Below are 13977 nucleotides of genomic sequence, written 5' to 3' on the forward strand. Positions count from 1 at the left end.
ACCCGAACTGGCCAAGCCATGACAGGAGCTGTGAGGGCGACAAAAGAGCACGGCAGGGATCGGACATCGGATCGCCAGAAGCCCTCCGCCCTCCTGGTTCGTAATGCCAGGGCCCCATCGCCGCGTATCGCCGGACCCCGGCCCTGCCTCCGTCGCGCACCCTTCCCCAAGGTTGGCCGGGGTCTGGAGTCACCATCCCCGGTTCGGACCTACAGACCTCGCCGCTGCTGAGCTCTACACATCCCGCTCCTTCCACACAGTTCGCCGACTCCGCGGGCCTTACTGAGCCGCGCCGGCCACCGTCCGCGAGGCCTTGGCGCGCCTGTGACGTCACTGTCGTGCGCCTCTCCCGCAACAAGGGGTGTATGGCTCTCGCACGGCGGCTGCGGCTGTTGTCGCTCGCGGCTCGGTTGCTTCTGGCGCCTCGCCGGGACCTGACGGTCTGCGGTCCCATCGAGCCCCTGCCCGTGGTGCGCATCCCGCGGGCTCTACAGCGGCGGCAGGAAGAGCGGCAGAGCGGCCAGCGGAGCCCCCCCGTGGCAGATGCTGTCCCGTCCTGGGCTGCCGCTGATGTCAGCGCGGCGACCCGAGTTGAACCAGCCGGCTCACCTCACGCTGGGCTCTTGGAACCCGCGCCACTCTCTTCGCGCGCCTGGAGGAATCGGCGCACCCACGCGGACCATTTCTCCATCGAGTGCGCGCAACATGAGGCTCCAGCGCTGCGGAACCTTTCGCCCAAGTGCAGCTGCACTGAAGTGTGTCTGGAGCTCCCCGTTCTGAGCGCACTACAAGAGGCTGCTCCCGAAGTTGTTCGGCCCAGAAACGTGCAGTCGAGTACCATTCCCCCACTTCTTCGCGTCCGCCACATTCTCTGCGCCGCAGAAACCGGCAGTGGCAAAACTCTCAGCTACATGCTACCTCTCCTTCAACGGCTGTTGGGCCAGCCAAGCCTGGACCCCTGTCGTATCCCTGCTCCTCGAGGCCTGGTTCTTGTGCCTTCTCGAGAATTAGCCGAACTGGTGCGTGCCTTGGCCCAGGCCTTGGGCAGCTCCTTGGACCTCCAGGTGCGGGAGTTAGGGGGAGGCCATGGCATGAGGAGGATCAGGCTGCAACTGTCCAAACAACCTCCAGCAGTTATTCTGGTGGCCACTCCGGGGGCTCTGTGGAAGGCCCTGAAAACTCAACTGATCAGCCTGGAGCAGCTCTCCTTCTTGGTGTTGGATGATGCAGACACGCTGTTGGATGAAATCTTCCTGGAACTGGTGGATTACATCTTGGAGGGGAGCCATATAGCAGAAGGCCCAGCTGACTTAAAAGACCCCTTCAATCCCAAAGCTCAGTTAGTGCTGGTGGGTGCCACATTTCCCAAAGGTGTAGGCCAGCTGCTGAGTAAAGTTGCCAGCTTAGACTCTCTAACCCCCGTTACCAGTGCCAAGCTCCACTGCATCATGCCTCATGTCAGACAGACATTCATGAGGCCGAAGGGAACAGAGAAGGTGACTGGGTTGGTACAGATCCTTAGGCAGCATGACAGAGCATTTAGGACTGGTGCCGCAGGAACTGTTCTGGCGTTCTGTAATTGCTACAGCACTGTGAACTGGCTGGGGTATATATTCTGGATGACCACAAAATCCAACACTTAAGACTGCAGGGACAAATGCCAGCCTCAATGAGAGCAGGCATCTTCCAGTCCTTCCAGAAGGGCTCCCGAGACATTCTTCTGTGCACAGACATCGTCTCTCAGGGCCTGGACAGCACCCAGGTGGAGCTAGTCATCAATAATGATTTCCCTCTCACCCTGCAAGACTACATCCACAGAGCAGGGAGGGTGGGCCGGGTGGGGATCAAGGTGCCAGGCACTGTCATCAGCTTTGTGACCCATCCCTGGGACATGAGCCTGGCTCAGAAGATTGAACTGGCAGCTCGTCAGAGGAGAAGCCTTCCAGGACTGGGGTCCTCAGTGAGAGAGCCTTTTCACCAGCAAACCTTATTGCAGCAGGCTTATATATGATGCCATAACAGGGACCTTTCCCTCTGTGCTGGATGGGTGAGCACACTTGTCAGTAGGGTGCTCTGGGCTGCCTAGTCACCTTCTGAAGACCCGGGCTGCTGTCTGGCTTCAAAAGGTAAGTTGCTGGCCAACACTTGAGGGTGAACTACTGAGCTTGGTTCTCTGTAGTCTTTCACATGAAGAATAATGTCGATCTTGGCTCTGTATTATGTCATGGTTTCTAACAATAAGCGATGTTTCTATGGGTGCCCCTTAATAACAGTTTCCACTGGGGCAGAATTCAGTAGACCCTGAGAAGATTCACACTCCAAACTACCACACTTAGGACGAAGGCTCTTTCAATTGATGTTTTAGTTTAAATTTTGTTTCCTGCCCCCAAACATCCATTAAGCCTCCAGGAGAAGGAAAAGGGGATGTGACTAGCAATAAAGAGAAATTTTCTTCACAACAATGGCCATGGCAAGCTTAGGCACTTTTGGTGAAATCTCTCTGGGAAGTACTGGCAGAGGAATAAAAGGCAAACTGACACAGAAATATTGCTTGGTGTGCATTTCCAGGCTCTGCCTTCTTTCTCATCTCTTGGTGGCAGGTGGAGGAAGAGAAGAAAAGGTTAAACTTTTTTATAAACCAGCAGAATAAGCTTATAACATCCTCTCACTATCTCTGCATAGGTTCTAGTCTCTGCAGCATTATATAAGCTTTGCCCAAAGTAATGAACTGTTGAAAGTCAAATGTAATACTTCACCAAACAACTTAAAAATGCTTGCGCACTGGAAAGGGTTAAGTTGCAGAGAACACAGATGGACCCAGAGCAACCTTTGCCGAAAGAGAATATTGTGCTAAATGTACAGTCATAGCTCTATTCCATATGAAGAAACAGTCAGAAGGATAAAAGAACTTGGTCAAAATCACACAAGTCAGTAGGAAAGAATCTGGTTTGTCTGTCCTCAGGGTTGTGTTCTTTAACCACCAGGCTAGCTTTTCTCAAATCTGATTCATGCATAGAATAACTATACACCTCTGCTTGCCTTGAATATTCCCTGTTTATACATATGCCTGCTGCAGTTTTTAATATTGCCCACTTTGACTCCCAAAAGCAACCGAGAATACACAATAATTTGGTCTCTCTATCCATGGACCACTGTGGTGGGACTGCCCAGGAAGCTTATTAAAAGTGCAGCTTCCTGAGCCCTACTCCAGATCTAGATAAGTTTTCTGAGGGCTGGCTCAAGAATCCAGGTACAAGGCTTTTTAAGTGGTTTTGTGGAACCCCCCAGGTGATTCTCTCACTCTCTTAAGTTAATAAACCGTTTATTCTGCCTCCCCCAGATGCCAAGCCAGGTCCTGTTAAGGTAGGAGTCCCCACACCACATCAGAGGGATGCTCCCAGCCAAGTAATCTCCGGAGCCTTGGAGATTCTGAATGGTCTCATGCTGGCCCACCTGCCGTGACAAACCTCCGCCAGAGCAAGCATTCCCCTTCACATTTACCTTCTACCACTCCAAAAGGCAGTCTGCTCCAATGAGGCCTGACTTCGTCTGTCCTAACGGGCACCCACTGATTCAAGCAGTTTAGGGATAGAAGGTGCTGTGGTTCTCAACCAGGGTGGCCCAACCTCTAAAAGGGTAGTCCAAGCAGTCTCTACCTCCTGGGCACATCCCCTCTGCAACAGCCCCAGTAAACGAAGTTCCCATCTTTGCTTTTTCAAGGTCGGCAACAGGGAGTCCCCTCCTAAAGAAGGTTCTCTCTCATTGCCACACTATCAAAAGCTGCCCCAAATGTGGTTCCTTCCTGTGGGCCTGATCAGGCTAAGGGCAGAGTTGCCTCTTTCCTTCTCTGAGTCGGACCAAGTTGTCTTAGTAACCCCTCTTCACAGTGTTGACCGTGATTTTCACGGGGGCTGCTGCTGAGCCTTTATCTCATCCTTTCATGGTGGAGAGAGAGAGGATTGTAATGACTTTTACTTCTAGGGGAGAGGGGAGTGTAATGATTACGTTGTCATTTTGTATTACGTCCTTTTGTCATGAATTTGTTTTGAATTTCATATTAAAATGGGCCCACCATCCCCACTTTGTGAGGTCATTCAGCACCCTCATTTTGCACCTTTAACATCTCTCTCAGTATCACTTGGAAATGTTTGAAACGGCATGAGCTTGTCCTCACATTCCTATCAGCTGTAAATCCGGAGCCCCGACATGAACGTAACCATGGAGCAGAACCCCTCTCCACTAGCTGTGTAACACTGGGTAGGCTCCTTAACATCTTGGTTTTTCTAAGCCCTCAGGTGTAAAAATGTGAGGGTTCTATGAATTTATATTTGGGGCAGGACAAGGTCGAGAAGAGTGTGTCTTTCCTTTTATTCTTCCAAACTGGAATGTCTTCCCTCTCTTCCCCATGGGTCCAAATCTCACTTGTCCTTCAGGCCCACTGCCAAGCAGCCTTCCCTGATTCCCCAGTCCACACAATTCTCTGCCTCTTAGGGTCAGTGCCATACAACCTAGCTGTCTCTTAACGTTAATCTTGCCTCTCAAGCCAATTTCAGAATGTGGGTCTCTCTTGCCCTCCTGGGGCCCCTGGGGCTGTACCAGCCCACCTGCACGCCCCATGTGGGGTGTCTGCTAGACTAGGGCATGGGTGGGGAGGCCCAGGTGTGAGGGACCAGGCAGAGTACCTCTGCCTCCACCCTGCTCTCCTCCACAAAACTTCCCCTCCTCCTGAAGCCTGACCCGCAAGTCACAGGTTCCTTATTATGACCTCACTGGGTAGTGATGACCTCACAGGCCTTCTCACAGTTTCCATGGCAGTGTAACTATGGAAACGTGCTGCCCTCAGAGAAACTTCCCTACCAGTTCTCCACCAGATACCAATCTCTTTGGTTGTCTGAGAGAGAATGTCTTCCCGGATCATCTATATTTACTCAAACCTGTGCTCTGTTCCCTGGCTGGGCAGTGCAGCAGGTACACCGAGACCGGGCATCTGTAGAAGAGGCATGGTGTACACACAACCTCACCTGGCTTCCACGTGTTCCTGTGGGGCTTGCCCACTACGTAAACCTCAGCACTTTCCCAGCTGTAAGTAATACCAGTGACCTGGGACACCTTCAGGGTCCCACAGTGCTCACTGCTGAGGACAAGTGAAAGGTCATCCCTGAACTAGTGTGCAGGAAGCTTCTGATCTTTATAAATGTTGCCTTCCGCTTTGGGCTACAGGATGCTTCCATTCAGACCCTTTCCTGATTGGCCTCTTAGCAAAAGACAAGTGCATTTTCGTTGGCAGATGGTAAACCGAGCAGTTTGAGGAAGAGGGCCACTCTTGAACCGCACCTTCAAACCCAGGCACCTCTGTGCTGTCAGGTACACATCTATATCGGTCCCCTCAGACACATCCCATACTGAGCTGCTGAGTACTAGGGGAGAGGGTGGTGCCATATTCATGGGAATACCGGAAGAACCAAGGGGGGTGATGAAGTGCTAGTGAGACTGGAGGGCTGAGCAGATGGTGTCCCAGGAGGCTGGGTGGATGTGAGCCTACACTTGGTACCCAGAACCCGGTTCTGAGTCTCCTGATCACTCTGCCTCAGTATTTGGCCTTGTTCTAATCTAGATAAAAGTATCAGAGGGCTAGAGTTCAGTGTGGTTGTAACAGGCATTATAAGTGAGGCCCAAGAGGGGTTGCCAAAGTGGGAGGGGTCCTTAACCAATTTATATTAGATTATCTTTTTCCAAAACTTGAAAGACGTTTCCATTAAAGCCTCAGAAGTGACACACTGCAAGAAATGTTTTCTCTGTTGTGGAAGGGAGAGATGGAGAGGATCATGATTGAAATTTCTTTCGGGTTCTACTGTTTTCCCTGGCAACGGTGAAGAGACTACCTCACCTGATGCAGCCGTAGGCTCTAGGAATTGCTTTTGCAGCCAGTGTCCCTTCTCTAGGGACTCACAGAGGTGATGGGCCAAGTCTGTGTTTTGGATGTCAAGTAGATTAAAGGTCTTCAGCCAGAAACTGGGAGAGACATGAGAGGGAAATTCTGGCAGGAGACTGTGTACAGCAGAAGTGACTGATCAGTTCTGATTTTCTTTGCAGCAGCTGTGGCTCCCATTTCTCCTCCTAAACCTGGTCACTACCATGTCCTCAACCGAGGGTGTGGAGAAACGCAGTTGGGCCGGCATGGGGAGACATACTGCCTGGTTGGTGGCTACCGGGCCTACGGGGATGCTCCTTTGGCCACGCCAGCAAAGGCGGAAGCCGAGAAGCCAGTCCCCAGATGTGCTCCCGAGAGAAAGCACGCTCCGGAAGAGTCGGACGAAGATCTCGGTTGCTCCAGACCCAAAATCCGGCGATTGTAGCATGGTGCCAGGAGGCAGACTCCACAGAATCTTGCTGGCTGAACCATTCTGAAGACAGGGCAATGGTTTAACTGCCTGAGACAGCGAATGCCTCTTCCTGCAGTGACCCCTCCCGCCCACCCCCCACTGCCCACTACCACAGATTAGAACCTGCGTCGTTCTGTCCGAGCCTTCCTCAGCCAGGAGCCTCCCTGCACACTCAATGGCCATAAGCCAGGAGCCTCAGAACGTGAGGTTTGAAATGAGAGTCTGCCCTGAACATCCCAGGGCGGAAGCTGGCCTGGAAGAAAACCTCGCATTCCTCTGCTCAATCCTCACGGGCCCCTTTGTGAGCTGGAGAAAGTGAAGTCTGCACTCTGCGAGCCGAGGAGGATGCAGGAGCAGAGACAGGGTGCAGAGAAGCCTTAGCAGTCTACCACATGGGCTCCTGCCCTGAGCCATCGTCAGCGGCCACCACCACAAACCAGGGGGGAGCTGGGCTTTTTGAAACTGAAAGCAGCAATCTGTGGCTTCCCAAAGAGCCTCCTGCCTGGGGTCTCAGGAGACAGGATAGAGAGGCCCAGGAAGCCCTGCTCCCTGAAGCAAGAACAGGATGGAGAGTCAAGCAGCACGCACCCTGTCCCGAGGTTCACATGCTCCTTTATTGCCAGCCCTTTCCGTCCCCAGTGGGGTCCCTTACTGCTCAATAAAATGCTTTTCTGTAACAGATTTCTAGGGTCGCCAGTGCTCAGACTTAGGTCACTACCCCTGTGCTAGGCACTCCTGCCACCTGGGAAAGATTCCAAAGGTGGAACAGCTCCAGGGGGTGCCAGGGATCAGAGCAAAAACTTGAGAGGCTGGGGATGCAGGAGTTTGGGCACAGTCCCTAAATCATCTCAGTGGTTGAGCTGCTGTGAGAAGGCATATCCCCAGTGTGCGTGTGTGTGTGTGTGTGTTGGGGGGAGGGGGTCCCTAGAGGAGGCAGCTAGCGGGAGGGCCTGAGGCTGGAAATGGGGAATGGCGTGCGGCCTCTGAGCAAGCACAGGCACTTAGCCCTTGAGGTTTCTGGGAAAGCTAGAGCCACAAGGGCCATGAGATAAGGCAAGTGTAGCAGCAGAACCCAGGTGCCAGGTCTTTCTTCAGAACCTACACTTCACGAGGCCGGGCCTTCCACGCTGAGGTAGGAGGGATCCTGGCCAGAAGGTCAGCCAGCAGCTCTGGGACGAAGGTTGCTGCGGCGGGGGCTCTTCTGCCATGGAAGCGACTTCATTTCCTTCCACACAAATAGCCTAATGACTGAGTTCCTGCTCTGTTGAGTAAAAGGGTCGTTGACTCTCCCCAGAAGGTTGTTCAGTTCACATCCCAAAAGTCCCTCTATTCAGGCCCTGGGGAGGTGTAGCAACTCCTGAGGGCGCTCTCCTGAGGCTGGCTGACAGAAGTGGGGGAGGTTCCTGATAGTTCCCAGGTGCTGGTTCAAGTCCCCAGAGAATGGTCATGCAGGTTGGGGAGTCAAGTAGGAGGAGAGAGAAGGTTGGGGGCAGAAGGCCCCCTCCTGAATCCAGAGCTCACAAGGTTACCCCCCCATTTCCAGAAACTATCTCTTCCCCCACACCAGCCCCCATGGCCCAGTACCGGGAAACCGGGAGCCCAGAGCACTTGTGGCCACAGAGACCCTCGCACGCAGCCCTCGGGGTGGGCGGGGCCGGCTGCAGGCAGATGGGGACGAGGTGTGCTCCCGGGAGGCCACGGGCTGCAGGTGGCCCTCTGAGAGAAGCACCCCAGCTTGGACAGGAAGGTTAGAGGCGGGGGAGAGCAACCTAGGGCACCCACTCGGAGCAGTGGGTGTGGGAAGAGGGGCGGGGGCGGAGGGAACCCGCGATGGGAGGCGAGTGGGCTCTCAGCAGAGGCCAGCTTAGCCCGCAGGAGCTGCCTCTGAGCAGGGGGCGGGAGGGCAGTGCCGCCCTGTGGCTGCCGAGCTTCCCGGATCGCGGCTCTCCGCACACGGGTCGCAGGGTCCTGTGACTCTGTATCCCCTCCCTCACCCCGCCCCCCTCGCGAGGCCGCGCCGCTGGGTGGCCTGTGTCGACGGGCAGAACCCCATCGCCCGCCCCTCTCAGACCCGCCTCTGCCCGCCTGCCTTGCCCTGCGCAGCTTGCGGCCCGGGGGCCTCGAAGGTCCCCGTGCACGCAGCCAGCGGCCTCTGCTGTGCCTGCTGCTCCTGCTGGGTCTGCTGCTGTGATCGGTAACCCTCGTGCAGACCACGCTGGGCACCTCCAGCACCCCAAGTCCGCGGGAGCGCACGCGGGCCCTGATGCGGGACTTCCCGCTTGTGGAAGGGTGGCTGCAGTGTGTGCGGGCTGCTGGGGGCCTGTGGGGGCCTAACCTGGCCCTGGGCAGGGGAGGAGGTCTGGAGCATGCAGCGCTAGTGGGGAGGCTCCCTCACACCACCCCTGGATGTCCTCTCCATCATCTATGGATGCCCTTCCCCTTCTCTGTCATCCCCTCCCTGGTGGGAAACCCTCAGCCCAGGCCTCAGCTGCTCCTAGTATAGTCTGTGTGACAGTGTGAGGTGGGGGACCCCCAGGCTGGCCCAGGCTAGGCAATGTGTCCTGCCCGATCCCAAGACCTAAGGAGCCCACCCATTTGCCTTGACCTCCCTCCAGCCACAACAACATGCCCCTGGTCCTGAGGCAGTTTTACCACAATGGGCTACAGCATGTTAATCTGCGCAATTTCAGCCATGGCTAGACCAGCTTGGACAGGCTGAAAGATGGTCTCGTGGGTGGCCAGGTACCAAAGGGACAAACAAGGTGCCACCATGGCTGCTGGGGAATGTGGGGCAGTTTGGGGGCCACAGAGACCACAGGTTAGTCACATTGGAACGAAGTTACCATAGTGACCTAGAAAGTGCCATGCCATGGATGCTGGGGGCTACAGGGGTCACAGTGAGCCCACCTGACGGGCTTCCAAGTACCACAGAAAAAGCAACGCATTACATGTGACTTCTGGGCACAGTAAGTGCTGTGCCAGCTGAGGAGGCTATGAGAAGCCCAAGGAGTTCCAAAGCCCAAACTAAGCCCTGGCCTTCCCTCAGTTCTGGTCAGCCTACGTCCCATGCCAGACCCACGAATGGGATACTGTGCGCCTCACCCTGGAACAAATTGACCTCATCCGCCTCATGTGTGCCTCCTATTCTGAGCTGGAGCTTGTGACCTCAGTTAAAGGTAGACGGGGGACTTCCCTGGTAGTCTAGAGGTTAAGACTCCACGCTTCCACTGCAGGGGGGTCGGGTTTGATCCCCGGTGGGGGAACTAAGAGCCCTCATGCTGCGTGGCACGGCCAAAAAAAAGGTAAACAGACTGGTGGTAGTGGGTGTTAGGGACTTCAGTAAGCTACCCCTGCCTCTGAAAATGATCATCTGATCTACGTGCCCCCAGCTCTCAACAATACCCGGAAGTTGGCTTGCCTTACTGGTGTGGAGGGCGGCCACTCACTGGACAGTAGCCTCTCCATCTTGCGTACCTTCTATGCGCTGGGTGTGCGCTACGTGACACTCACCCACACCTGCTACATGCCATGGTGAGCACCTGAATATATTCAGGAAAAAACGCATTCGCCCTTTTTGGCCAACCAAACAAGCGGGCAATGCAAATCAACACTGCAAAGAAGTCTCACTAGGCATTGGTCAAAAGGGCCATGCTGAAAAAGTGTAAAAACCAGAAATGCAGGGCAAGTCAAGGAGAAAAGGGAGCTTTTTTACGCTGATGGGCGTGATATAAATTGCCAACGGCCACCCTCGAAAATTGTATGGTGTTTCCTAAAACATCTAAAAAACAGAGCTACAGAGCACAGGGCACTTCCACTCATGGGCTTATATCTTGAGAAAACCAAAAATCGACAAGACACAGGCACCCCAAATTTTAGGGCTGCTGTGTTCACAAAATCCTTGACTCGGGTACACCTTAAGTATCTCATGAAAGAGAAAAATGGATAAACAAGTTGTAGTACTTATGTACAATGGAATATCACTCAGCCATGAAATCAATGTCGTAAGGCTAGTAGCAGCATAATGAGTGGATTTAGGTACGATGATTCTAAGAGAAATACGTCACACAGATAAAGAAACTTATCATAAGATATCAGTTATAGACGGAATGTAAAAATCGCTACATGAACTAAATTACAAAACAGAACAGAGTCACACATTTAGAAAACACACTTATGGCTGCTTAAGGGGAAAGGTGAGGTGGGGTGATGCATAAAACAATAGTTTGAAATTAGCACAGATACCGTTCCATCAACCAAATATGTAATAGAGAAGACCTACTCATTGCTCAGTGAACTGGACTCAACACACCTTATTCACCACAGAAGAATATATCCGCGTAGTAAGAATCTTAAAAAGTATTTATTGATATTTCTCGGTAAGTGAATATAGTGGGTGTAAAGGGGCACAAACACAGCATTGAAAATCAGCTAAATCCCATTATAAATACAAGTTACAAAAAAAAGCAAAGATAGTGAAAGAGAGAGAAATTCTTACAAAATTCGTTCAGTGGCTGTGATGCAACCTGAATTGACCACATCTAGACCCACAGCTGGAAGAGACATAAGGCTGGACACTCTTGGGGGCGACCGGATTGGTGAGGTTGCGTGAGCAAATGCAGACCCTTTAAAGTAATACTGCGTGCTACCCATTCCAAGGGTCAGAAATCTCCAGGTTCAAGGGAATCTTCCTACAGCTAAAACATGCATGGGAAACCCAGACGATGGTACACCATATGATCGGGAAACGTTTCTAAAACGCACCTCATTTTTCATCTCGTGGTGCTCGGGTTCGCCATTCCAGCTGCTTTACCAACAATCTCCCCACTTGGAGAATCAGCACCTTTAACCTCCTGTTTCGTACAGTTTGCAATTTGTCCAGAGGTTGAACGGGTAGAGGGGGAACCAATGAGAGATCAGCTCTAGGTGTTTGGACTGACACATGTCACTCTAATTTCCAATCAGGAAGAAGAATTAACCAAAGGCTCTGCCTGCCCCCCGGAACCAGAATAGGGCCTGAAGCAATCCTGCGGTTTGGAGGCCAGCTCCCAAAAAGGCGAGTTGAAAAATGGATCTCAGAGGCACTAAAATTCACAAACCTGCAGGATAATAAATGATAACTTTCGTACCTTATTGAGGTAAGGCAACGAAGAGGATTTGAAAACAAGGCAGAATTGCAGGAAACCGTTTTCAAGAGGTAGATCGGAGTCGCCTTTAAAGCACATGAAAAGCGGCAGAACTTCGACAATGATGCAGTTGGCCAAAAAGGGCGTACGTTTTTTTTTCCTGAATATATTCAGGAAAAAACGCGTAGGCCCTTTTTGGCCAACCAAGCAAGCGGGCAATGCAAATCAGCACTACAAAGAAGTCTCACTTCGCATCGTTCAAAAGGGGTTTTACCATGTTTGAAATTCCAATATTTTAGCCTGACAAGTTTTTGGATTTTAGAAAAAAAAATATTTTAAATGAGACAAAAAATCTTTTTTATGACCCAAAAAGACAGCAATAGTTTTATATTTTTATCTATTTCACTTGCACACAAAAGTCTCATGGGGTTATGTAAAGCAGTCCGTTGGATGCTGTGCATGGTGCAAATATGGATTAAAGCTTTGGAATCTTAAGCTTCACTCACCTGAAACTTTTAAATTAGGATGCAAGCAATCCTTTCCAACATTTGAACAGAGAAAGACACTGTCTTTATTTTATTTGTCAGGTAATTAATCTGTCTTTTGCCCCAAGGAGAGAAACACCTGGCACTTCTATCAATGTGTTGTACAAAAATCTTTGAACACAGAGTGCAAGCAGAGGCTGATACAAGATGTGAAAAAAAAAAAGAGAGAGAGAGAGACCCCTGTGGCATTTTCTCCTAACTTATTGCAATCTCCCATTTAAAATGTGGGAATAGGGGCTTCCCTGGTGGTGCAGTGGTTGAGAGTCTGCCTGCCGATGCAGGGGACACGGGTTCGTGCCCCGGTCTGGGAAGATCCCACATGCCGCGGAGCAACTGGGCCCGTGAGCCAAAATTACTGAGCCTGCGCGTCTGGAGCCTGTGCTCCGCAACAAGAGAGGCCGCGATAGTGAGAGGCCCGCGCACCGCGATGAAGAGTGGCCCCCGCTCTCCACAACTAGAGAAAGCCCTCGCACAGAAACGAAGACCCAACACAGCCAAAAATAAATAAATAAATAAAGCAAACTGTCAACAAGTAAAAATAAACACTATAAAATGTGGGAATAATCAATCTTCTGAGGAAAAAGGCCCAAGGAAGCTTTTTGCTTTTGTGGAGTAATGCAATGCCTAAAGATTTCATGAGGCAAGAAGAATTAATGAGAATGACCATGAGAAATCAAGAAAAGTCAGATCCATGGATGAAGTGATGTTTACCTCTGTGAATCAATGAGAAGTAGGAGCAAATGAAAAGAAAGCTGAATACAACATTTTCTGAATAAATGTAACCTTTCAGCTGTCATAGACAAATTAATGCTCACTATGATACAACATATTTAGTTCAGAAAGTTAACTTAAATTTAAAGCTTAATAATTAGATTTATTGAAGAAACGAAAACATATTTGTGGTTTAGAATATATAATGTGTTCTGCAACAGATAAGAAGATTACATAAATAAATAGAAATAAGACTAAATAGAGGAAAATAACAAATTAGATGTTATTAACATTAAAAACTGACACTCATCTAAAGAAAGAGGAGAGGCAGAAAGAGAGAAGAACTTATATCAAGTATATATTTAAAACTCCTAAATAAGAAGTCTTCAGATGTTAAAAAAAAAAAAAAGTCTTCAATAAGAAGATAATGTAATAGCAAAGATGGGAAAAATATACCAAAAGATATTTCAACAAAGAGAGTACAGAACGTTAAGTAAACATATCAAAAGATGCTTGGCTTCTTAGTAGTCAATTAAATGCAAAAAAGTCATACGTGGAATTATCACTCACCAACCAGAAAGTTCAAATGAAAATGACAGGTATTATCAAGTTTGACAAGAATGTGTGTAATCCTTGAATCTCATTCACTGCTGCTGAGGATGAAAAATCATACAAATGTTTTGAAAATATTTAGAAATATCTAAAAAGATAAACAGATAAAAGCTATGAGTCAAAAATTTTACTACTACATGTATATTGAACAATAATTTATACACATACCACCAAAGCTCAAGTTCTAGTATGTATATACCAGTGCAATTCTCAATAGACCCAAACTGAAAATCACTCATATTGTAATACATTTTGGAAAAAATTAATTAATAGTTAAATATTTACACTATGGAATCCTGTGCAACAGTGTCAGTGCATGACAACAACAACAGGCAACCATATAGGCGTATTCATAAACAACATAAAATAAAAAAGCCCAATCCAAAAGCGATTTTACTATGCCATTACATTTATATAAAATACAAAATACAGGTAAAGTGATCTTTTTGTTAGATACCAGAACAATATTAAACCTTAAAGGGAGTCACTAGAATTGGACAAGGGGGGCTCTGAGTATCTGGCAATTTTCTGTGTCTGTATCTAGAAGCTATGTATAGAGTGTATGCAGATTCTGAATTTTCTGAAATTTGTCATTTCCTTACA

At 50.0% G+C, this 13977-nt stretch overlaps 1 long non-coding RNA gene and 1 pseudogene across 2 annotated transcripts; both read left to right on the forward strand.

Moving 5' to 3' along the window:
* The first annotated feature begins 365 nt into the window (after nt 1-365).
* LOC307058456 (putative ATP-dependent RNA helicase DDX28) lies at nt 366-2011 on the forward strand (annotated as a pseudogene). Its single transcript has one exon. The product of its transcript is annotated as a putative ATP-dependent RNA helicase DDX28 (transcript).
* A 79-nt stretch (nt 2012-2090) lies between these two features.
* On the forward strand, nt 2091-7064 carry LOC307057795. Its single transcript, XR_013811072.1, has 2 exons — nt 2091-2126; nt 6094-7064. It is a non-coding gene; the product is annotated as an uncharacterized lncRNA (long non-coding RNA).
* Nucleotides 7065-13977: the final 6913 nt, after the last annotated feature.

Source organism: Hyperoodon ampullatus (genome assembly GCF_949752795.1).
Source record: "Hyperoodon ampullatus genome assembly, chromosome: 9".
In the NCBI taxonomy this organism is placed as follows: domain Eukaryota; kingdom Metazoa; phylum Chordata; class Mammalia; order Artiodactyla; family Ziphiidae; genus Hyperoodon; species Hyperoodon ampullatus.